The sequence below is a fragment of the Phasianus colchicus genome, chromosome 2 (assembly GCF_987193195.1).
Source record: "Phasianus colchicus chromosome 2, bPhaCol1.hap1.1, whole genome shotgun sequence".
NCBI classification, from domain to species: Eukaryota; Metazoa; Chordata; class Aves; order Galliformes; family Phasianidae; genus Phasianus; species Phasianus colchicus.
This window is the reverse complement of record NC_143437.1, coordinates 23046801-23072850: the sequence shown is the minus strand read 5'-3', so window position 1 is coordinate 23072850 and position 26050 is coordinate 23046801. Positions and strand designations below refer to the sequence as shown.

General features: G+C 38.3%; 1 long non-coding RNA gene across 1 annotated transcript in view; it reads right to left on the bottom strand.

Annotated features, from left to right (window-relative positions):
• Positions 1-20055, bottom strand: part of LOC149918892 (uncharacterized) — a 131047-nt gene extending 110992 nt beyond the window's left edge. The window contains exon 1 of the long non-coding RNA XR_016464634.1: positions 19986-20055. This is a non-coding gene — a long non-coding RNA (uncharacterized LOC149918892). The remainder of the gene's footprint in view (positions 1-19985) is intronic.
• Positions 20056-26050: the final 5995 nt, after the last annotated feature.

Genomic DNA, 26050 nt, shown 5'->3' with positions numbered 1-26050 from the left:
TGCAGCAGCAAATTTAACTCAAATTTAACTAATCAAGAACTATGCAATAGTAATTGTTATTCACAAATACAAGCAATACTTTTGCCCTAAAATATGGGACTAATCACAAAAAGTACAGCAGCCAAGAGCACCAGATTTCTTACAGCGCCTATATATCTGCAGAGCGTAAGAGAGCAGGGAAGATGTCAATACACAGTACTTCAGAACATATCAGATCTTCTGGTAAGTACTCAAGGTCCAGGCCTCTTCAAACTGTATGGTGGCAGGAATTCTTTTGGGTGTTTCCACTTGGAATCACAAGTGGAGTCACAGACTGGCCCTGCAATTAGGCACTGTACAGAAAACCATTTCATAGAATCATTAAGGCTGGAAAATACATTTAAGATCATCTAGTCCAACCGCCAACACATCACCCCCATGCCCACTAGCTATGTCCCTCAGTGCCACACCTCCACAGTTCTTGAACACCCCCAGGGAGGGAACACCCATATCTCCACCACCTCCCTGAGCAGCCTATTCCATTGCTTTACTATTCTTTCTAAGAATAAAATTTCTCTTAACATCCACCAGATCATTTTTTACCCACGTACTGATAAATATGAAACTGCTTCCACATCCAACATAATTTGCCAGCCTCGTACCTGGAAATGCTAATAAGAGAGGTTCTTTCCAAAGCCTCTGTCAAGAAAAACCTTACCAATATAGACCCAGACAAAAACCTCTCCTCCATTTTATACCAAATTGGGACAAACTGCATTTACTGGCTGATAAAGCCTATTAAAAATAGGTTAAATATGCACAGTGAAGTTTTAGTGCATGAACAACAGGTATGGTTGTTCTTTGGGACTCTTGAAGTTCAAGTCTACTGCAAGAATGGTTGAAAACATGAGTTCTGATGATCAGCAGTTTTCTCCTGGGAGTTAAGGATACTCAGTATTCAACAGAACTGAGTAGCTCCTACAGTTCTTATTTCTCAAAAAAAGGCTATTAGCTCCATTACCATTCTCTAGATTCATTCAAGAAAGTAGAATGATCAAAATTTGTCTGTTGCTACACATACAATGATCTCTCAGAATCTTTATGGAAAACTGGAGGTCTGGCACTCTAATCTGTGGGTGCCCTCACACAATCACAATGTATATTTCCTGCACTCAAATGATGTCATCACTGAGCACTGCGGAACAGGGCTGAGATTTTATATTGCAGTTAATATCTACCCTGTCAACAGAGGTAGGATGCCAGAGCAACTAGTGATCAATCTGGCCAGAAAGTCTGCAAATCTTTCCATGACATTCCTGTGAAATTTCCACCAACACAAACAGCACAGACAGAGAGTCTATAGGGTAACTGCCGTAAAAATGAAATCATGTTCATTCTTCCATCCAGTATTCTAGAGACATATCATGCTAATTCTTACACATCACTGCTCAGTTTTAATCATTTTTGTTTGGCTTGGCAAAATGGCTATAAAAACAACAGAGAACTATCACTGGAGGGGAGAGAGGACTTAGATCATTTTTCCATGTCATTTTTTCATGATTTCTGTAAAAGTATAATTCCTGCTAATAAATTGTTAGGACCTATAAAAACTGTGCTAAGAAAAATCTACAAGATGGAGAAAGAGAACATAAAACCCTTCCAGCTTAGATGGAGCTCACATGTACAAAACCATTAATATTGCCATTGCTTTGCACTTCTGACCTTTCTTTGTTGAAGTAGTCATGATACTTTCTTATTCTGAAATATATAAAGTTACACAAATAAATATATATATAATACTCTTTAATTAAAGATATATATACTGTATGAGAGAGATGTGGGGAGCTTGTTGTAGGCCTCAAACAGGACAAATAGCAGTGAGATATCATATCTGAGTATTATTTTCATATAGGACAGGTCATATTTCATTCAGAATGCAAAGACAATGGAAGTTCTCTTTCAGGAAAAAAAACCTGGGCAGCACCTACAGCCTCAAGGGTGTTATGAATCATAGGTGAATGTGAAAGCTTATGTTACACAAGAGAGAATTTCAGAAATATTATCATACTTATCTCAATCCAAATGTGTTATTCTTTATACTTGTCAAAAGAATGTATGTAAGGAGACTGTCCAAGAAAAAAATGTTGAAATTTCCACTGACAAAGCACACAGAGAGTAAAAAGCCTGAGAAAGGTAAAAGAAATGCCCACATGCGCAGCAGAACTACAAGTTTCTCCACAAGCAGTCCAGCATTCCCTGCTGGAATCAGATCATGTAGTCATCTATGGAAAACAGCCCCTCCACAGCTAAATTTCATTAACACTTCTATCCATCGCAGTAGCGTTCCTTGATCAAGACAATAATAAAAGCCTTGGGAGATGGAAGAAAACAGTAGATCTGTTGTAACCATCCTGCTAGCCCTAACTCATGTATTCCAGCACAAGCAAGGTCTGCTTGGCTTGGCCAGAAGCTCTCAATTAATGCCTATTAATATTTGGAGGGACCCTAAAATTCTTGTATAAAATGTAAACCCTACACTACCTTAATATTTTACAAACACTATTCTCATTATGAAAGGGTTAACAATCACTGAAAATTAACAAAGCATCAAGTTGTTTAGATAATCATGTATGCCTACATTCTGCCAACAGTAAACATCAACTAACAATATCTGCCAGCACTGACATAAATCAAAACTGTCCCTTTTCTTCTCCTGGGCACTGCACTGGAAAATATCAGAACAGCAAAAGTACTTGGAATGTTTCTAACAATTTTTTTTTTATTATTAATGATAAAATATTGGATGTCAACATGCAATGCTTTATGCATTGCATCAGACAGCTCTAACAGTAATTGTGATGAATGGGAGTGAAAGGGCCAAGGTTACAGCCATTTAAGAAGGCTCTGTGGATTGAAAATATTAGGATTGATTAAAGGTCAAATACTTTATGGATTTATCAGTGTTGTATACATTTTCTCATGACACAAAATCACTTACACTACCTACAAAATGAAATAGAAAAGAGCTTCAAATCAGCTCATTTTTAAGTCTTTAACTTACACACAGGCTTAGCCACTGAGTGTAATTAATGGCACTGAAACACTTTGATTAGTCAAGCAATAAACCAGCTGAGCCCCCACACCCCACCCTCCAATAATTCCTCTAACTTCATGCGGGCTCACAGGTAGCAGTATTCTCAATTAACATTCAGTGTTTACAAACACAGTAGCTGGCAAAAGATGTGTTATTACAAAACTGTTTAAAATCTGCATCTATTTAATCAAGTTTGACTAACTTGATAATTTTTCTATGCACTGCCTTCCTTGTTTACTGGGAGAACAGTTTAGGATAGATAACTACTTACTATCTTTGACACTAGGATTTTTCTAGGATCCAGACAAGTAAGTTGCTGTCTCCATTTATTTCACAGTGGAGTTGAACTGGCTTTCCTGATGTCTGTATGTTAATTAGGACAGAGCAGAAGCAATTCTAAGTGTGGGAATCCTTGGGAAAGGGCCTTGGACATTTGCTTTAAGAAACTGCATAAGACAACACTGCTGATTTCACTAACAGGGCTAAACCTTAAGCTGAAACTCCACAATATACCTAAGTACATAACTTTTAAAAAGCCTTTTTGAAGAAAGTGAAATGAGAATGATGTCAGATGCCCCATTCTTCCCCAGCAGAGGAGATCATGCTTTCGTTAAGCTCTGCACCATGTCACTCTACATCAGTAGCTCATCAAGGGGCTTTTTTGGTGCCCTTCCAGCACAGTGCTACCTCCACACTCAAGTTCTAGACTTGAATTTTCAGTTCATTAGAGCTTTAGAACTGTACTGAGAATGCTAGAAGAAACTTGATAGAAACGTAAAGCTTTTTGGGATAGTTTTTGCTATATTTTTTATACATTTGCACAGCTGACCTAGGGACACAGAGGAAGGAGAGCTTTTCTTTACCCAGGGTATGATTTCCTTCTGTTCTGAAGGGCAGTCACAAGACTCTTCCCATGGTACCAATATCACATTCACTAAAGAAATCCTAAGTTTCCCAAAAGATGGTATAAAATGCTGTCTGGTATATATGGAAAAATATTTGTCAGTTTAATCAGTAGATCCATGAAGAAGGGCCCTTGTGGGACCATTACTTTTAGCTACATTTTACCTTGTCAGAGCTGAAAGCAACATTTTTTGCATGGGCTCTTCTATCAGCCTCATGTTCTTTAGTAACTGGGCAAATCCTCCTCTCAGTTACCCTGAGAGGTGTGAAATTCAACCCCAATGACTTTGTACACAGCAGCATTGAAAGGGCTGCTTGAAGTAGATGCCAGTCTTAACAGCTGCGAAGAGGCAACATAGGGATAGCCAGAAACCTCTGCAAGGGACAAAAGACTTCTTAGCATTTGAACAACTTCAGCATCTCTCCACTCTGTCTCCTACAAGGAGCTGCTGGTTTCCCAAGAATATAGACACAGAATCATGGAAACATTATGGTTGGAAAAGACCTCTAATATCATGTCTGATCATCAACCCATCACCACCGTGCTCACTAAGTGACTACATCTACACATTTCTTGAACATCATCATGCATCTTTCAGTAAATACCTGTTTAGTAACAAGAGCATTGGGATGTTTGCAAGATAAAAAAGAGTTAAAGGAACAGAGGCAAGCAAATTTAAGTTTCAGTCTCCAGCATGTGCCAATTTGTCATAAATTATGATTCTATTAAATTTGATAGCAAGGTCCAGCAGGTGGACATAAGAAAACTCAGATCTGTTTCCTCAGCAAGGAAGCTTTAAAGAATAACACCCATTTAGTAGCATAACATTTGATTAAGGCAGGCTCAAATATCCTAGCTGTAAAGGTTAAGCATAGACACGTGTGTCACACATGATGCAGTAAGTGATGTAATGTTGGATAGACCCTTATCAACAAAAAACATTCCAATACAGCAATTTGGTAGCAAATTAAATGGATATTACATGTATGGCATGAAATCAGAGTTCTTTAAAGAATAATACAATATTTATTTGAAACTTTTCAAAATATTTAATTATATTTCAAAACAACTGCTCTGCTTTTAAAATGACAGTTCTTAAGCAGATTTGTACTGTGCAAGCTAGCACATATCTGATACATATTTAAAACTAATAATGGGAGAAAAACATGTGGACAAAGACATTTGTGAAAAGGTCTGGGGGTCTTCTGACTGCTTTCAGATGAAACGTACAAAACATTCTCATCCCCAGGAGTCTCTGAATGAGGATATCAAAATCCATAAGATGGATGATATCAAAATCCATAAGATGGATGATATCAAAATCCATAAGATGGATGATATCAAAATCCATAAGATGGATGATATCAAAATCCATAAGATGGATGATATCAAAATCCATAAGATGGATGATATCAAAATCCATAAGATGGCTATAGTGAGAAATCCACAGCATGTGTCCAACATTAGAAAGGAGATATCAACTAGCGGAGAAAAACAAGGAGTTTTATTGTCCTGCTTATATCATATGATGCATGCTTAATTCATTTATTTATTTTTTCTAATATTATTATCCTTCTATATTATTACAGTGCTTCAGAAAAGCTCAAGGTCTAGGGGGAAGTTTAATGTTTGCTGTTCTGGGATCATTTGAAGCCATACATTCAAAGAGGACAAAATCACTTTTAAGTCTGCCTGTAGGAAATCCATCTTGGCAACCAGACAACTAGAATTAGTTATTAAAGGCATGTCAAATGAATAAAGACACCTCTGTAAGGAAAACCGCAAAAGCATTTACTTTTTCTAATATGAATAGTGGGCTAATACCAAATCAGCTTTCATTTTCCACTCTCCCTTCACCTCCTGGACCAGAGGTCAGATCCAATAAAGACTAACGCAACTGAAAATCATTTTGGTTTTTTGCATGTATTACATAGCAGATGTATATTAAATAGAGTTGCCTGGAAATGAAACAAACTCCCTTAATCTGATGTGGCAATCTCCTCTTGGTACTGGTTCACTGCAAGGCAAAGAAGTCAGCAGTATTATTAACGGTCAGAAGACACAGCAAAATGTGTGGGGAGGGTGTTCCCCACTTCAGGGAGATAAAAAAAAAACAGAACCAAAATGAGGTAGAGCTTTCTAGTTCCATAACGAAAATTAACATACTGAGACAACCAACTTCAGAATGAGAGTCTATGCTTCCCCATTTTGAGCACCCCTCCTAAAAAAAATAAAACCACTCAGTCAACCAGTAAAGACAGAATAAGTATTTTCATGGCAGATCAAAGTGGAAACAATTCCCGGTTTTACCAAATATTTGCTACCTGATGCCTTTCGAATTCCTTAGATCAAAAGAAGAGACTTAGGGATCTCCTGCATAAGAAAGCATGGGCTCCGTGCTGTGTAACTGTTACATCTGCCCTGCAACTTTGCTTGAAAATGTGCAATTCACACACATACCTGCTGTTTTAAATCTTCCTTATCAGAACACAGTCAGATTTGAGCAAGGTCCAAAAACAAGTGTAAGCTTTTCCTAGACTTCTTGGTTAAATGTTGGAGAGCGTCTAATCAGAAGAGAGACAGAAAACCCAGGAGAGCACAACTGACTATCCCAATCTGGTATTTCTTGGAAGAAGTAACTGCAGATTGTGGTTTTATTTTGATCCACTTAGTCTGGAATATTTATTTGTAAGAAAGTAGCCAGAAAAAGCTGCTCTGGCTGTATGTTTAAGAAAAAAAAAAGGTTAATAATTCTGACAACAGGTACCAAAGATCCACTTTTTAGGAAAAATATACTATTTATAATACATACAGAGTACTTCACCTGCTTAATCAGACCCCAGGAAAAAACTAAAAAAAAAAGAACAGGAAAAAAAATCTTGTGGGAGAAAATACTTCCACAGTTTACAGAAGTTGCAGGATAGTTACCTATCACCTATTTAGAAGGTTTTGGAAAAGGAAGAGCTCCAATTCTCAGCAAAAATAAGCAACTTTCAATTCATACAATTTAGCATAATATAGCCCAAAGGCACTTCCAGCTTCTATCAGCTAAAAACATCTCCCCATGCTTGCTAGGTATTGGTTGCCTTCATCACTTCACAGAGGAAGAATTTCTCAGCCATCCTTATTTTCTCCTCACTGAATCTTTTGTATATGCCACCAATATCCCTCACATTGTCCCAGGAAGGAAAATCCTCAGTCATACAACATACAAAAGGTAAACAATTTTAAAAGACATCCTGATTTCTCATAGCATGTGTTGATTTTTCTTCACGTTACACTCACAGCTTAGCTCCAAGGAATTTCTTTATCACTCAGTTCAGATATAGCTAACAGAGAGAATCCAGCTGAAATGCATATAGAAAATTAACTCTTTGGAGCCAGACAAAACCCACCAGGCAGGATATTACTTTAGTCTTTTGCCATCTCTACTCTCAAACAGCAAGAAAAAAAGAAGTTGTCTAGTTTGACTTTGATTCTTTCTAATGAATATATACCACACTGCACAGAATTACCCTGGTTGTTCTGGTATTGAATCCATTGCACTCTGATTTAACAACACATATCCCAGACATTTCCAGTGTGAACTTGAAGATGGCAAGAATGGAGAAGCCACCACTTATCTTAGTTCTGATGAACATTTCCGCAGCAATGATCAGCAGTCATGAAGAGGCAGACTGATAACTGCCCAGAAAGTACTCTCACCTTGATGTTTCCTGGCTGATGACCACATTAACTTGATGCAAGACCTGAGATCCAGAGGCTTATCTCAGTAATTTTCCACATCTTGGAGCAGCACAGATCCCCATTACTGAATTCTAACTCTTCGCTAATTTGGTGCTCACTATAAAAAAGGACTCTGCACTTACTGCTGCTAATAGTTTGTCAGCAAGATTATGGTAGTTTTACATTCTCGTGGAAGTGTAGAGAGATACCATTCCACAGCAATTACCACAACATATTAAAATGGTGGCCCACTGCTACTACATAGTCAATCCTTGACCTGAATTTGATGGAAAATATCACAATTTTTTAGCAGGAAGTCATAATTATTTAGATTCAGGATAAGTTCCATCCTAAACCTCCAGAGAGGCCTTTTTGCGTTCTGAAACATGAAGATTTAAACGTTCTCTATCATAAGTTTCAGCATACTTTTATTCAGATGAGGTTCAACATTTAAAAAACCCTGGCCCGTAAAGCTTTTTACCTGCAATGACATCTTTGTTGAACAGAAACTTGCAGTGAACCATATGTAAGTAAATAAATACTATGTCCTTAGTGGCTTTTTTGAGAGTATTGCTGCATATTTACTTGCAAAACACAGAACAGGTCCTGGATATCTCTGAAACACCTTGATATAACAACTAAGGTCTCTCTTGCTTTGAAAGCATACTCTTGATTACACTGCATGTTGGCAGCCCATAGTGCTATTTTGACTTCAAAGCAATCACCCTTGAAAAATGCAGTCAGCTGTGCTCGTGAGAAGAAACCTACTCATATTAAGGAAAGAGACACCCCATTTGAGCAAGCCCAAAGGAAGAATGATCACTGAAGAAAAAAAATAATCCAACTTCTTTTGTGAAAAACAGGGAATGCAGTGCTCTGCTCCGTTATGCTGCTTTTTATGAAACAGCCATAGTACAAGGCTTCAAAGGAGTAGTTGCAAAATTATTTTGATGTTAACATGCTGCTTATCACACACACATTTTTTCTGTCAAACTTGATTCACAGCCAATCAGATACATTGCATGAAATCAGGGAAGGAAAGAGGGATTCTATCATCCCTCCTTTTCCTTTCCATAGGGTACAGCACAAGGAACAGCACTCTTTCATTTCAACAGATTACACCAAACTTCCACGTTATTACAACTCCACCAGAGAGCATATGCTTAATTTCCTGTGCATCCACAAAGTACCAGTGTCTAACAAGGCTGAGTAATACAGCCTGCAGTATTTTCTCACATACCAAGACAATAAGGAACCACGTAAGTTGTCCAACAGATGTCTGCTGTTAAGATATGTTTTTAATCACAGAAGAACAAATCTAATAAATTGAGAATTTTTATTATCCATTTCAAGTTGTTGTCTCTAGTGCCTATAGTGGCACTGCCTATCTGCTGTAAATTGCATAGCAGTAAATTAGAAGATAGACGAAAGGAAAAGTTACCCTTATTCCCCTCAGTATTTTTATATTTAAAAATAAACTAAAATTCAAGAAAAGCACATGTGTACCATAATGGATATATAAAATCAATTTCCCAGCCTTCTGATTCTCCTTCACTTTCACTGAAGTGCCTCTCTACTAATTCTAGATGTTTATTTTGTCATTGCTGTTACAATCTGACTTGCTGAAAATGAATAAATACATGGATCAGATTAAACTACTCTGGTTCTAGTTTGTCAAAATAAAAACGTGTATCTTTTTGAAGAAGGAAGGTGCTTGAAGCAATTTGCTCACAGCATTATTGATTGAAAGTAACAATTCAGAGGAGGCAGCACACGAAGAAACAAGTTCTGGACTTCAGTAATGAATGTTGAACTGTATTCCATACCATAACCTCCCAGACACGAGTAGATACGTACAAAAGTGAATCATTATGGAAAGAAACTAGAGCATCGCGCATCACAAGATTAATTTCTCTATGATGAAGGGGGATTTCTTCATTGACTGAAGCTTTTTTGGGGAGGAGGGGGGTGTTTGTTTTTATCACGGCTTAATAAAGAAGTCCTTGTAATTTTAGAACAACAGAATGATTTCTTATTCCATTCTCAGCTTTCTTCTTATCTTCACTTAAAGCAAGAACAATTTCTACATAAAAGTATCTGAGTTTTTCTAAACTCATGCACGGTCAAATTCTATAACCAGTACCTCTTGCCACTACCACTGGAAAAGATACTGCTCTCTCTCTCCAAACTGAGAAAGAAGAAGCTGATGGAAATAGGAAGCTAGCATTAACAGTAACATGATGTTTTACACACAGTTTTTTCTTCTCATTTATTTTGATGACAAATTCTAGATCAAATATAAATCATAGTGTTAAACTTCCTTTTGAAACGTTTCAGGCTGTGCGCAACCCCTAAGCAAAAGACCAAGAGAAAACAGCAGAGAGATCAGTGCCACTGACCATAGTAGTCTCACAAAAAATGTCCACGCATCATAAGAACTAGTGATAAACAGCTTTGTCTTTGGGTCACGTATACCATATTTTTGGAATTGCGATTACAGCTTAACACAAAAAAAAATCTGGGTTATGTGAACAGTGTAAATAAAGAAATAGAACAGAATAGTTCAGATGGAAAGGGTCTTCAAAGACCACGAAGTCCAACTGCCTGTCAATGTCAGGCAGGGCTAATCAAAAGTTAAGGCACATTACTGAAGATACTACTCTGTCCCAGGTGCAGTACCCAGCATTTTCACATTATGTTGCACTTAATGCTGTTGTTGACTGTCCAATTCTCCAGAGTATCTAGATACCCCTGCAAGGCCTCTCTCACATGCAGAGAGACAGCAGCACCTCCCATTACACTTTCATATGTAAGTAAGGACTACAACCCAAGCAGTGGATTTCTGTATCCACTGCACTCTTACAGCTGACAAGGCTTCAATCAAAAGCAACAATTTCCAGTGCACGCTATAATCTTCTTTATATCTTACTTCTTGTGAGGCATATTCTTAACTGAATATTTCACTTCAAACTTGTATTCAGTCCTACACTTTCACAGATAATGATGAAACCTGATTACTCTGCATTCCAGCTCATTACCTCCCTGGTGCATCAACTCCAGCAATGCTTGGTGCTGCTGGGAGAGTATAGGGAAGACAAGACAACTGCTTCAATTCAAACCATGTGAAAGTCTGTGGCTGCACTACTGCCCTGTTCTGCTCGACAGCCTGATTTCAGAAGACTGTTTGAAGAAGTAATGCAATCCACTTGCTCAGTTTCTCAATAATGAGAACTGACAGCCTTGTGCTGCAATTGTTGTACACGTTAGCACTGAAGCTTTACTCACAGCAATGAATGGTGGGGGAGGCAGCAGTGAACTTATTTTTAAGTAGCTTAAACTCTTCAGTTCATTGTTCCTCCTCCCATGTATGTGTTCTTTCTTCAGGAAAATGCTAGGAGCCTGCCAAAACAGCAACAGAACAGGAACATTATGAGGGGAGACCAACACTGCTGGCAAAGCAGCAAGAGCCATATGTGATAGCTGAGAACGACCAGAGGTGTTAGAGCAGGTGAATTGGAGGGATGACAGCCATGCTTCAGCACATAAATTATAATGCTTTGCCTGTTTACTTGCTCACATATTTCTCTATCCCACTGTAATTACAACGGAGTAGGTTTAAATTTGAAGTAGGAACACTGAACAGAGTTACAAGATGATTAGGGCTGGCACCTTAAGATATATAAAGACACACAAAAACATGCTGTCCATCTCTCAGTCCAGCTCTGAATCTTTTGTGAGAATGGATGGGCAGAAGATAAGAAGTTTCTAGGCCATCGGCTAAGAGCAGTACTGTTGTACAGAGGTATAAGAGCAGACCAAAAAGACTCGGGAAAGCTTATGTGTACAGCTCCTCAAGTTGTCAGGAAAAACTAAAAGAAATTGAAATAGCTCTTTCTCCAGTGGTGACAGAATTTGGTGTTGAGACTGCTTATCAGCCTGGAGAATGGAAAACTCAGGGGAATCACATCAGTGTCTATAAAGAGAATAGATCCAGGCTCCTTCCAGTGGTGCTCAGTGCCAGCCCAAGAGGCAATGGGCACAAACTGGAACACAGAAGGTTCCCTCCAACCATCAGGAAGCACTTCTGTGCTGTGAGGGTACAAAGCACTAGCACAGGCTGCCCAGAAGCTGTGGGGTCTCCACCTTGGAGATCTTCAAAAGCCACCTGGACACGAGCCTGAGCAAACTGCATGAAACTGGTGCACCTGCTTGAGCCGGGGTTGGATCAGACAGCCTCCAGATGTCCCAGCTGTCCCCAGCCATTCTTTGACATCGTGACAAGAATTTGATAGAAACATCCCTCAAATTCACACAAAGCCCATTCCTAAATCCACACAAACCACATCTGGACTTCACAGAAGAATGCGAATAATCTGTTAATGAGACAGGTCTCACTTGAAGACATTTTGCCAAGAAGTTGCCTAACTAAATTAAAAAAATGAGTTAAATTGACCTACTGCATTCCAAAAGAAACTCTGTTTTTAAGAATGTACATAGGGAAGGTAGAAACAATTCTCTATTCAAGTCCCCGATGTTTAATTCAACTGCTCAGTTCACTAATGATGCTGTAGACAGACATAAATTATCTCTCTCTACTCTCCAGTGAATGGGGACACAGAGGTTATTCACACTGAGCCTTTGCCTTCTTCACAGAAAAAGCTGATGTGTAAAGAGTAAAATACTACTAAGTATGATTTCACTGTTAGAAAAGTCACAGAGAGGAGACCCAATATAGGTCTTATCTAGATGGCAATAGAAGATGCAATCAAGTTGTCTTCATTGGGATTTAATGCAGACAATGAACATGCAGTAGCTAATAATTATCTGTGGGATATGTATTTTAAACGGTGAGTGGCAGATTTACCTTCATAAATAGAGTGGCCAAACAGCAGGATTGCAAAAGCTGCTGAGTATGCTCATGTTTTCTTCCAAACCCTGGCCATGCTATCCTTGTAAATAAGCATCATTACCTTTGAGACATCATTCTATGACTTTCTGAGACAGACAGGACATACAGCTGCTACATCTTCCATGTCACCTACTTCACCTACAACATGTAAGAAATGCCTGGAATTATTTATGCTTTGCAGGTCCTGATCAGTCATGCTGATGTTTTAAGATCCAGGTATGCTCCAGTTACTTGCACATTGTGTACTTATTCACCCCTTTGCTGATTATACCAGTAATGCTATTGGTTTCAGAACTGCTATTTTGAACAACATCAAGCCAGAATTCCGAATACAGCTTAAATACTATGGATCTCAATCTTTACTGTAACTCAAATGACAGAAACCTCATTACTCTTACAGTTACTACTGACACTAGCATAAGAGGAGGGAGCTTGTTTGCACCCATAAATTGAAATGTCTCTTTGGGAACCATCAAAAACCCAATGTAACAAGTCTTTTAAAATGCAGACCAGTCCCTTGAAAAGATTTGCACACACTTGTCAAAATACCACTTTGATGGGGCAGTTCAGACACTGAAATAGAAATGGTTTTTGACCTTTAAATCAATTCCATTTTGCAAGTAGTCCATGTAAGAACCATAAAGGCTATTTATGACATCCATTCTCTGGAGTCAATGGAAACTTTCTGTCAAGTAACCATCTGTAGAGACAGGTAAAATGCATGATGACAGGATATCATTGTGGACAATCAGAACACAATGAAAAATTAAGTCTGGACCTGAAAGAAAATGAGTTAGAATAAAGAGACCTATTAAATACATAATGTGGTAATTAGTCTAGAAAATGAAAAATACTGAGGAATTTCAAACAGTACAATCTAATCAATGAAAAGCATGCTACGTGCTTTCTGGGTAATTCAATCCCCCTTCACCAGCACCACCATTTTCTGCATCATTTTTGTTTGTTTTGGATTTTTATTGTAGAAATAACAACCCATACTCATGGCAATTGCATTCCTTTAAAGCTCAGAAGTCTACAACTACTATCTTTTTCATATGCATCGTGTAGGACTTCATCCTCATCCCCCTATACTCAACAGCAGCCGTCAGTGATTTCAGCCAAAGCAAGGACTCTGGTATTAGATGAGCAAGTAATATGGGGACTTCAGCATAAACAGCTCCATCACCTTCTAGAGATAGGCAGTAATATAAAAGAAAGAGTTAGCCTATCTGGTGAGATAGATGACCCAGGTATACCTTCAGAGTAACGTGTAGTTGGACATTGTTAGGCAAATGCATTTCACGTACTTATTCCATATGCCATAAATTATGTTAGTTCAAGCACTTCTATAGTGAGGCATTCAAACTACACAAGGAAGAGCTAGGCCAGTACAGGAGCACTACTTTTGTGCATCCTAAAGGATTTTAGGTACTTAGAGTACCTAATTTTGCTATAAACCCCTGCAAAAACACACTTTTGAATACCTTAGGCTAGCCCTACTGTAAAACAACATAAAACTCTCCATGCCTTTGATCAAACACTCCAACAGACAATCCAGCACTAATAACCAGGCACCATTTGGAATTACCATGTTTTCCTTGGCTAGCAGACTAGTGCCATATTCCTGATTAGAGACCATAAACATTTAATTAAAACTACCATGTTTTAATAGTGGGTTCATTTAGTACAAGAGCTGCTTTGGAAAAGGACAGTCAATCTAAATGCCTGTCTGTGCCTGGGACCTTCATATACGTTCTTTTGTACTTAATAGCTAAAATACCAAGTAAGCCATTGTTAGTAATGTCCCTGCAACAGACCAGTAGCAATGAAGCTGTAGGAGTTAACTGTTTCATTCTAAGTTTTATTATTGAGTTCCAATTCAGTGTTTCCTCATCTACGAGGAAACAACATTTAGTGAACAATATACCACCCTCTACAAAACACTGACTGCCCCGAGCAGTGATTAGCCAAGATCCAGGTTCCAAACTGTTTGAAGAACTTACCAAAATTACAGTGGGTTGCCTTGATTGAAAAGAAAAATCTCTCTCATAAAATAGCATTACATACTATAGTCAAGGTACTAATAGACAATCAGAAATTAGTTTGCACATCAGAACTATTTTCTCTTTTATTCTCAAATAAGAAAAGGAAGCGTCACTGGTATACAAATACATTGAATGTAAGGATACTTCAAGAATTATATTTAGGACCACCTGGAGTCTGACTTATCTACAAAATGGACTCCAACATCTAGAAATTCCAGAGTGAACACCACATCTCCTACAGGCTTTCTAATGCCTGCTCCCATTTAAGAATAAACAACATCTTGCAGTTCTATCAAGTAACATCCAAATAGCTTCAATCTCTCTTTTTTTAAAAAAAAAAAAAAAAACTGTCAGCAATTTTTCCTTCATCATTTCTTCCCACCATAAGTGTGGAAGCTGCTTCTCTCTGCTGTTCACTTTGTTCCATTGTGCAATTCACATCATGATTGTCTGACAATATGCTTATTCCCATACACTTCCCTCATCTTGGATTGTGTTTCCAGTAAGCCTCCCAAAAGCACTGTAATATTTACTAGTATACATTTTGGCACACATGAAGCATATAATTGTATTTATATTCATGCCCTTCATGAATATACATCTACAGTCCTTCAAAACGTTGCAAGTGTTTTTCCTAAGCTTTTTAACAATTTGACCTTATTGGTGTAGCCTGCTTTAAATCCCTGCATGACTCTTTATTTCACCCATATCATTATAAAAACAACACAGAAACTTTAAACCAACCAGATGCAAAAACCCACCAAAAGAATCCTCTACTTAGTCTGAAAAAAGGCTTGAAATATATATTTTTGAAATACATGTAAACTAACTTTTATCATCATCCCAATCAGCAGTGATATAGTTTTCTTTGAAAACAACCATGGTAATTTAGACTGTGGTATTCATAGATATTAAAACTATATCAGATTTTTATGTAAACAGTTTTTTATTGTAGAGGTTTTTTTGTTTTGTTTTTTAACAAAGTAGTCTCAAGTACAGCCGTATGTAGGATTTATGTGAGGAACAGTCTAAAAGTGAAGAGTGACATCAAAATAACATCAACTGTTTCAAAAGAAAAGCAATTTTAAGTTGAAGTTCCATTTTAAACCATTGCTGTTCAGAGCTATTCCCCCTTAGATTTCAATAGCTCCTGTCCATAGATAGTCAGTGTACAGTGTTTAATAACTGGAAAAATAACTAGGAGTACTGCATTTAAAATAAGTCAATGTGAAAGGTTGTTAACAAAGTACAAAAAAATTTTAAAAATTCATTTTTAAAAGCACGTATTTCACATCAGCTTTTAACATTCCCTCCATCCAAAGAAAATTTAGAGACTCGATTCCCTTCAAGACATAACAGAAGAAGGACTAATTTAATGGATAAAATTAAACTTCAGCCCTTAACTCAACACACAGGTTACAAACCCCTTCTAAGCACCCTCCTCAATGGAAGGAGTGAGCACCCAAACTGGTACATTTGATTAGATAAGGCTTTTAAAAACATGGCCCAAACATAAAATAAAAAACTCTGTGTGTCCTTTTAAAAAAAATTTAAACTCCATGCTACTAATATAGAGCCAGCACTGCCAAATAGTATAATAGATAAATCTAGAAGAGCAGAATATACCCATTTGGAAAATACAGCAAAGTGGCATTAAATTGTGGAAAGCAATTAGAACTGAACCTTTGCTTTCTTTTCTGAACCATGCATAGCTATTCAATTTTTTTCAATTACAACATTGTACAGACCTATATTTCAAAGTGCTGCTCCAGGAACTAATATATAGTGCAACCAGGGTGGTATCCACAGTGTCACCACCAAGGGCAAATGGATAAAGTTACCAGGGGGAATTTTTTTTTTTTTGTGGCAGGTTGATTTAGTCTTTTTAAATGACAGCAGCTGAACAATCAACTCTTATAGAAAGGTGTTAGGCAAGTCAACCTTGCAATAAAAATTTTTCTGTGAGAAGAAACTACCAGTCTTGATAACTAAATTATAGCATTCTTAATAGTAACTATAAAGACCAAGAAGGCTGTGGTGTTGCCTGAATCAGCCACTGGCAATCATTTATCTGCTGTGTTTAGGGACAGTGCTTTCAAAAGCAAAAACAGATTTTTACAGTTAATCAATTCCAGTACTACTTTTAGATAAGATTTGAGATTTGAAAACAGAAGCAAGGGCTTCAGATACTGAGGGATGCATAGCATTAAAAATGAGTCCTCGTAGCTAGAGATTTGAGAGATGTAAATTATCTCTATTTACATACTTGATGAGTAGCCATAACGTCGTACACACAGCGTGCAATATGATGCCCTGCGCCTGGGACAGCAAATACCAACAAGCAAATGAAATAAAATTAAACTCTCAGTAGGATACTCACAAACAGATCATCAAGATAACGGCTGCCAATTTGTCAGCAGCCTGCAGAAAACTCTAATTGAACTCCCTGTAACCTGAAAAGCAACAGCTCCAAAGCCTGAATCGGCTCCAAGGGGGAGTTGGGTTCCCTCACATGTTGGGCTGCGAGTCCCACTAGGCACACTGAGAAAGGGACACGAGGTGACATTTCTGCAAGGCCAGCAGAAACTCAGCAGTAAAACCCAGCACTTCTCTGCAGCTGAGCGCAGTGGGGCTCAGCCTCAGGCCTTGCTCCAGCAGCACTCCTGAACTGTAGCTGATGTCCAGTGAGGCAATTTGCCCCAATGAACCTCATCTCCTCAGAAGAACATCGGGATGGCTCACAGGAATGCCTAGAAGACCCAGTTCAGCTCTTCCATGCAGTTCTAAGCAAGGCAAAGACATTCCCCACCATCCCTCATAATTAAAGACTCACACAAATTTATTCCATTTCCACAGACAGTGGAACCCTAATTATTCTCCACAGTTTGGCTACTTGGCCTACTAGTTCTGAGCCACACACATAGGAGGCTTTTTATGAATCCACTTCCATAAAAAAGGAAGTCCTCCTAGGGGCATTCCCTGGATCGCTTCAAACTCTGCTGGGAGTTTTTCTTTTGCCTGATGGAGGCGTTCAAACACTTCATTAATTGGAGTTCCCTGTTTTTCCTATGAGTGCATTCTTTTGAGATGAAAGACATGGTTTTGATCTAGTAAAAGATACTCTAGTAAAAGATATACTGAAGAAAAAATGCAAATGTTACCCCTCAAATTTTTAACCAACATACACTGAGAAAACCTTAGTTGTAAAACATTCATTTCACTTGTTGCCTACAGCCTTTTCTAAACGAGTACCGTGACACACTGACTACATCTATAAACTACTGTCTCACAGACAAAAGTAACTGAGTTAAACATGAAACAGTATTTCTCCATCTGTATTCTGCTTTGTGTAGAAATTGGATCTACTTCAAGCTTAGAGAAACTTGTGATGTGCTTATTCAGATACACATTAAATTTGATTCAGATAAAATCTTCTACCTTTTCTTTGTAAAATTTTACATTCAGTAACATACCCATGACTGGTATTTCTCTCTGAGTTTTTCTCCTCAGCATCAACATGAATGGCATCTGCAATTGCTCAGGACAAAGAAAATTTTGCTAGATGCCTGCTTCATTTCAGAGAGGATTCAAAATAAGTTTACCCTTAATACAACAGGTTGTGCTTTTCCCCATTACCATCCCAAAGGCTAGCACGTTCACAGGAAGCAAGCTTCACAGGTTACTCTTTCTCAGCCACAACTAGCACATATCCTAACTGCCACAGTGACTAACAGGCTGAGGTCCTTTCCCTTTCTTGCCTTTTAAGAGAGGATACACATGCTCTGAGCTCATTAAATTAAACTGTATATGTGAGGTTGTGCAATCCTGTCCAGGATTAGTCAGAGCCTAGAGAGAGAGGGAATTATGCAGACTTTCAGTTACGGAGCATTGTTTTTCATACACGTACTTTTGGACTGTGTACACAATCTATTTAGTTTCAGCCTTCTCTTTATTATTTCATTAAAGAAAACCCACTTAGATTTGGGCCTGAAAAATACACTGCTATTTTATTGAATCAGTTGGGATCCCCAGACTCTGCTAGCTTTTGACAGATTACATCAGGCTGGAGAGCGTATTAGTATATAGGGTCAAAGAAGGATATTGTGAAAGACAGTTGCACTTAGATTGCTTAAAACAGAGAAAAATAGGAAACTTGTAGTACGTCCATCTAAAGAGACAGGCCTTATCGGATGGAATTCATTCACAGGAACTTTTAAGGTGTGATGGAGAAACCCAGGCTCAGTTATGAAACAGGTATGGGCAGTAGAGGCTGAGCAGCCATAGCTCAATGTGGCGGTTTTCAATCACCTGTCTGCTGAACTGTGAAGCAGGAGTGGTACAGTTTCTATTTCATGGTTATAAATTAACTGGCAAAAGTGAAAGAAAAATCAAAGCTGAGGGTAAAAAATAATATATAAATAACAAGAAAGATTGAATAGCAGAGCTTTTATTGCTTGCTAATGGATTTAACAAACCCAAATATGTGACACATTAGAGCATCCATGTTGCTTAACTGTAAAACCATACATTTTCCAAAAGCTAGGCAAAGCCACTACTGCTATATAGTACTATCCTAGTCTTTCCTTGTAAAGCAATTAAATTGCAAAGAAAAAACGTTACCCATGGAAAACTAAAGTTACACAGAGAACTAGGCATCAACCTGGGGTAGAATTTACTGTAGTCTCCTAAAGGGTTGATCTCTGAAACCAAATCAAAACTTCACTTTAGCATTTCTGTCTTGTTAAAACTACTTTATAAGGTGTTACTGTGACCAACTGAAGTTCACACACAAACGATGCCATGTGCAGCAACACTCAAGGAAAAACAAGAAACTGCTTAAGAGAATTTTTATGATAAAGCTACACATCAGAGTTACAGATGATGATAACACACTGTAATTACTGCAAGCTTTCTAGAAATCTTCAGTTGTCAGTAAACACTGAACAAGGTGTGACAACACAGAGAAGATACCAGAAGGCGAGCTCTCCCATTCTGCTCAGCCTGATTGTTATGGACAATAGCAATCTTCAGACTGGACGACACTCAACTGCTTGCTTTAATAGGGTTCCACCTATCTTTTCTCAATTTGCCTTCTCTCAACTTTCCACCACCTTAGCCATTACATCTTGTGATTCTGTAGTCTGTTCTCTCTCAGACATTTTTGTCTGAAAATCATTTACCCTTGCATCTGACATTTCCTGAAGAACTCATAGCTATACTGCATATCCATAGGAAAAGGCAGTAGCAGATATAGCTACTTTAAACCAGTCTTAAATTACCTAGGAAAAGTAAAGGTCACAATCTAGTAAATAAAGAATAATTGCTTACCTCCTGCTGAAGACCAAGGCTCACCAAAAACTTCAGAGAGAAGATCTCCAAGGAGAACAGCTTCCCTCCCAGGCCAGCCCCTAAATAAGGTGTGGGAGAGCTGGGGTCTGACTCCACCCCTTCTGGTCCCACAGCTGAATTGTTTCCACCTGTGTTCCCAGGGCTGGCTATGCCCATTTCCCAGGTGTTCAATCACTGGTTCAGACTTTGGCCTAACAGTTCCGATACAGGATCCCACAGAATCACAGAAGGTTTGGAAGAGGTGACTATAAAGCCCACCCAGCCCCAACTCCTTTTTATGGGCAGGTCTGCCACCCCCAGGGCCCCATCCAACCTTGCCCTGAGCACCTGCAGGGATGGGGCACCTCTGAGTAAAGAATTTCTCCCAAACATCTAACTTAAATCTCGCACTCTTCTTGTTCAATGCCATTACTCCTTGTCCTGTCACTGTTAAATCATGTAAAAAACTGGTCCCCCTCCGGCTTATAAGTTCCTTTCAAGTACTGGATCTGTTTCATTTAGAGCTGTAGTCTCTAGTGCATGAACTACTACTGCTAGTCGACTATTGGGCAAATTCCTGTTTTGATGCTGACGTGTTTTTCCCAGACAGCACTGTTGATTTCTTTGTAGTACTGTACATATGGCATATCTCTTTTTATCTGATATGTCTACGCTCTCAGTTGAACTACTAGCAAAAACCTGTGATCATTTTTTCCTACAATTGCACTGTGCTTCATTTCAGCAGTTTACTCATTGCTTTTGTCTCATGATGAAGCCATTTTTGGCAACTAGCATTTACTGCAAGTCTACACCAGCTATTCCCAATCCCTAATGCATCTGAAGACCACTGTCAGTAACCTGAATATTATGACTGTAATCCTAACCATATGACCAAGAGACAGCCCTTGATCAGACAAATACCCAGCTTTCCAATGCCATGAACACACAGTGACTTTTGAAGATACCTGATAGAGTAAAATTTTGCTCTAAATAATAGAGAATGCAATTGTCAAAAAGCCACTTATTGCTCTAATAATATTTCGTTCTTTGGAAGAGAGCAAAAGTTGCAGTGAGAATTGGAGCTGGGTTGTGTGGAAACATCAGTAACCAGACATGGTCAACAATCAACAGAAGCAAAGAATCTCGGATTAGAAAATAAGAATAATTTAATCTTGTTGTTTCATTGTTTTGTTCTTCCACTGTCTTTTTTCCCTTACAGAGAAGAGTTTTCTTTTTCAGAAATTTAAGAACTATGGTGTTGCCTGTAAATGTGACTCTGGAGGAACAGTTCCAGATAGAAGAGGCTAACATACAAACACTTTAATGTCAGTCCTTATCGTCCCAGATCATGAGAATAGCTGTGTGCTTTCCAAGAAATTCCCTATATGTAAAGAAAAAGGGATCACTGATGTTTCCCCAGTGGGAAAGTCTTCTTTCCACTGCAGTTCCATGAGTGTGTAAAGAAAGGAATAGTAAGGGGGGCTGGAGGAGTACACAGAATCCCAATGATATAATGTGCTTTGGGCTCCAAAAAGCCAGAATCTGTCCCTTGAATCTAGCCTTTCAATTCATATCTGTAACTTTTACCAGAAAAACTCCTGAAATATTTGCAGTAGCCACTTTTGCACATTTAGCTATTAAAATCAGTGACAAAAAAATACATCCAAGTTGCAGATGTTTCCTCAACATACAATGGGCATTCCTGAAAGAAAGCATCATCTTGATATGCACTGGTTTATAGATTTTTTTTTCACTAATTCTGTGTTTCCACAACACTGAATATATTTTCTGGATGAACAAAATCAAATAGACTTCAGAAATTATGTTGTTGCATGTACTAAGTGGAAGAAAATAAATATCTGTATCTTCATTGTTTTCCTTCAACAAAACCAAAACCAAACTAATTAGATTTATTAATAAATGCAATAAGGCATTTACTTCAGGTAACTCAATTTTCTACAGCAAGAGACCTCACAAATTGTAATGTAAGACACATCAATTCAATTATTATCAACTTGTCTATGGAAAAGTCTTATTTATGTACACATGACAACTAGCTCACAGACAAATGCCAACAGAAGAGAGTTATCTTGGTTTGTTTGGCAGGGTCGAGTGTTCTTTTTGTAATAATGGCTTTCTTCATATTAATAAAACAGAACTTTCCTGGCAACTCTTATGCCTATAATTCATCAGACCTGCAGCCTGGTAATCTTTAATGGTTATCCAGAGGTTGAAATTAAAGGAAAATGATTTCTGCGCCATTGAAACAACACAAATTTGTGCTCTGCGCTGCAGCTTTCTTGGAAACACTCCAAAAACTAGACAAACATTAATTACATTTCATTTTGCTAACTAGAGTTAATAGCTGAGAGGTGCCCGGAACAATTAGCTAAATTTAAAATCATTTAGGACAGCAAACTCAAAGTTGTTTGATCCTAGGCTAAACATTAGTCTGTGATGTCGTATATGCCAAACAAACCACAATTGAGAAATATTTCACTGTTATTTATTTATTTATTAATTTACTGCAACACAACAGCTTCTTTGGAAACTGCAATGCTGAGCGTGATGTTATGTTTCTCAGACCGAGGAAGCATTCTGATTGACTGATGATCATTTTAATATGGAGCTTTAATCTAGTCAAACCACAGGGCTCAGCCAAAGCAGATGTTCAGTGTGTTTCTGAACTGACAGCCCTATCTCAGCAAAAACATATACATTTCTGCTGCACTCCTAGGATCTCCACAAACAGCAGTTTAGGATGACCAACCCAGGCTGCGGCTAGGACATGGCTGCACTCTTAACAGCAATTAAATACAGTTGTCCTGATCAGAGCTTCCAAAATTCCCAACTCAGGAATTTTGTTATGAGCAAACATCTGGCCATGTCTCAATAACAAAGACAGATAAAGTGTTCTTGACAGATCTTTGCCCCCTGGTCATACTTTGCTTTTCACTTACTCCTTTTTGAAGATTATTTGTATAGGCCTCTAACAGGATGTCAATAAGCAGATTCACTGATAATGGAGGAAAGTTCTCCTCTACTTTGAATACAGCTTTTAGAGAAACAGAAAACTGGAAACCTATAACATACAAGTATACATACTCCATTACAACAGACCAAAGCTGATAAATTGCCATCTCTCCACTCTCAGTTCTTTCACCACAAGCTTTCTTTCCTCATTGATCATAGGAAAACAATTTGGACCTTGAAACTTCACCTTGCACTACGTCATCTGAACCAAGAAATGCAAGGGAGTGCTCAGCTTCTGATTTCCTTCCACTGATACAGCAGTGATGCAAAGGCTGACATTTTACCAATGCTCCCTGTTTTGCACGTAGGCTATACAGGAACAATGCAAGTTCAGTACTGTTAAAAAGAAGAGTGACATCAAGCATAAAACTGATTATTTAACAGTGTGAGACAGTATATGAAAACAACACGCTGAAATCAATCCAAAATTAATTCAGGATACTATTCTTAAATAGCTCCTGCAAAGCACCTTACAATCTTACTTCCTTCTGACATAAAGAGGAACTGAGGGAATACATCAGTTTGCACCTTCCAGAAGACTCTACAAGGAGTAGGCTTAATTTACAGTGATGTTGTTGGAAGTCACAAAGAACTTGTTAAATAGACAGGGAGGGATCCTGACATACACAACAATGGGGAAGCAATATCAATACTGTGCTATGGTCTCCTTCATGCATTCTGTATGCAGAGCAGGAGCAGGGAGAATCCATTTGAGGTTAATTTACTCTTTTCCTATTAGAGCCTTAATCACATTCCAGCAACTACCCTCCTGGCTCTTGGAAGTGTTTGAGGGGTAAAACAAACAAACAAACAAACAAGGCATTGGTACAAAAAGTTCTGGAGTAATTTGTAGACAGAGCCCAGACGGAGTAAATTGATTATCTTATTTAGCCCCCCAAAATGAATAATTTCTTTGCTGAAAGAGCCTCAATGGTTGCTCTCTTAACATATATCTACAGACATATCCAGAAAAAAAATCTTTTTATGCCAAAAAAAAAAAACAAAACACATATGTTTCATATCTTTTGTCTTTGATCTGCTCCGCATTTTGTTTTCTCCTTAAGAAGTGAAGCAAATACATAGATTGCTCTGAAAGTAATGCCTCCTTTTTATTTCCATGGCAACTACAGCAGATGCAAAAAGCACAATAGCACTATTTAATAGAGGAAATTCGCAGCTACAAAACACAATTTTTTGCACTCACTACCATAACTGCATTTTCACCAGCGATGAACAACAACCTTCATGACGCTCTCAGAACAATCTACACCAATGGAGGTGAACCACTGTTGCTGTCACTGCTGAAACACACCAGCATGCTCACATCCACTGTTGGGGCTCCAAAAACATTCAGATGAATGTCAGTGGGTGCCATTTTTCCCACATGAAGGAACTGAATTCCACACTCTTTTACTAATATTTGTCACACAGGAATTGAATTCCACACTTTTCTACTAATATCTGTACACAGCAACAACGTGTAATGGAATACTGGTGGGAAGGTTAAGCCTCTACTGCCATAACACCAACATTCGCCTCTGAAGTCGTAGGCCAACATAATAAAACAGGGAGCATTACTTTTGGAGCAGCCCTCATATTTTGCAGCACCAGAAAAGCTAATGGTTGTAATCAAACCCATCTGTGAGATGTAATTCTCGGAAGGTAAAGATATTCCTCTTAAAACAGCAAATGAATGATTTTCCTTGCATACTTTTTTCCCAAGAGAAGTGATAACAAAACACTTGCATTGGCATGATGCTGAGATTTCTTTCCTGGGATCTGTGAACAATACATTATAAGAAGTTATCCATATGTACTGCAAATGCAGCCTGTTTTTATCACTAAGCTACTACCAAAAACATGAATGATAAGCCAGCTTCTTCCATGTATTCTTGACATCTCTCTTTAGAAAAATCAAATTTCCTTAACAATGAAAACTGATATTTTAACCAGAGGTGATTTAGCCTTTGGGAATCATGAGCAACGTCCAACTATCTGTAATATTACACTGCTCTGCGGGTTCACAGCTCATATTTGAGCTCCAAGTGACTGAAAATAAAACAACCTCCAAAAGTTCCCCAGCCATAAACAGAAAAAAAGAAAAAAGCCACCTATCTACATAGCTGAGGACTATCATTTCCCAATTGAGTAATGATCAGTTTGGCTTCAGAGGTTTAACTAGTCCTGCACAGATGTCCACTCACACAGCTAAATAACATAAAAGCTCATACAGTAGCAAAGCAATTTAGTTCCACGTCTTGAAGTTATTGTTGTCACTGAGCTGGACCAAGAGACCATGGATGTTAACTCCATAATAGGGATGGAGTACACTTCTGTCAAGTAGTGAAGTTGTGACATTTGTCTTTTGCATAGAGTGCAACATAGAATATAGATAGCTGAGCAAGGTTTCAGACAAGCTAACCCATGAGGAACAGAAGTAGCTTAGACACAACATCATGAAGCTCTGAATATGCTAATAGACCTTTATGCTTTGCCAAGGATCTAACCGAGCCTTGGGAAGGCTGACTATGGTACATCAGGAGGTGCATTAAAGCTGGTTCTGCTATATCCAGGTTACACTTCCATGTGCAACATTCCTTATCACTTTACAACTCCCTGACATTGAACTGATGGGCACCAGCTGAGAGCTTCAAGTCTTGCTTCCCAAGAAGGCAAAAGGAATTTCTGCATCTTCAACTCATATTTTATAGTTTTCAAGCCATCACTAGAGGTAGACGTGTTCCTTGAGAGATGAGAAGTTTTTCAGTGTAACCCCTTTCATATCCTCAGGTATCAAGGGCAGGAACACACCTTTGATCACCGCACACAAAACAGCTGACAGTGAGTGTTATTTCCTGTCTGGAACCACAGAGGCTATCACATTAGTTACCAAAAGTTTTAAAGAAGAGAAATTGCAGCCAGACATCAATATGCTCTAGAGAGGGTTTCAAGTAACCAGAAACCCACCCATTACTGATGTACATACACGCATTAATCCATGGAACTGGAATATTAAAACTTCAATACAAATT